The sequence below is a fragment of the Mus caroli genome, chromosome 11 (genome assembly GCF_900094665.2).
Source record: "Mus caroli chromosome 11, CAROLI_EIJ_v1.1, whole genome shotgun sequence".
Taxonomy (NCBI): domain Eukaryota; kingdom Metazoa; phylum Chordata; class Mammalia; order Rodentia; family Muridae; genus Mus; species Mus caroli.
The window spans coordinates 23,574,392-23,574,889 of record NC_034580.1 but is presented as its reverse complement, the minus strand read 5'-3'; the positions used below and the strand labels follow the sequence as shown (position 1 = coordinate 23,574,889).

Below are 498 nucleotides of genomic sequence, written 5' to 3'. Positions count from 1 at the left end.
AAAAACGTCTGAGGCATTGCTTACCCTGCAAAGGGTGGATTCTCATATCGTCTCAGGGTTAATGTTAATGAATCAGAGAATGGATATTTTACAACATAACATGGAACAGATGATGGATGTCATATAAATGAGTTGTGTGGCATCCACTCCGCATGTGTGCATTACTCCCGTTAGGTATATTAATGATTCTTTTATTAGAAGTACAGACCTGTCGAATTACCTGAAGGGGAACTGGTCACAGGAGCTGGAAAAGTTGCAGATGAGGCTGCAGATACAGATCCTGAACCTTAATGGGACCAGATTGGAACCAGTGACCCTTGGAGACTTTATCTCTTGGCTTACCTCTGCATTTTCTTATTTTAAGGAGTGTGTGGGGGTTATATTGTTTGGCACAGCCTTATGTTGTGGGATAGTGTTTATGCAATGGTTGGTTTGCAAACTCAGATCTCAACAGAAACGTGACAAGCCATGCTCAAGCACTTGTGTCCATTGAACAAG

General features: G+C 42.0%; 1 pseudogene; it reads left to right on the top strand.

Moving 5' to 3' along the window:
- Positions 1-291, top strand: part of LOC110304175 — a 3,978-nt pseudogene extending 3,687 nt beyond the window's left edge.
- Positions 292-498: the final 207 nt, after the last annotated feature.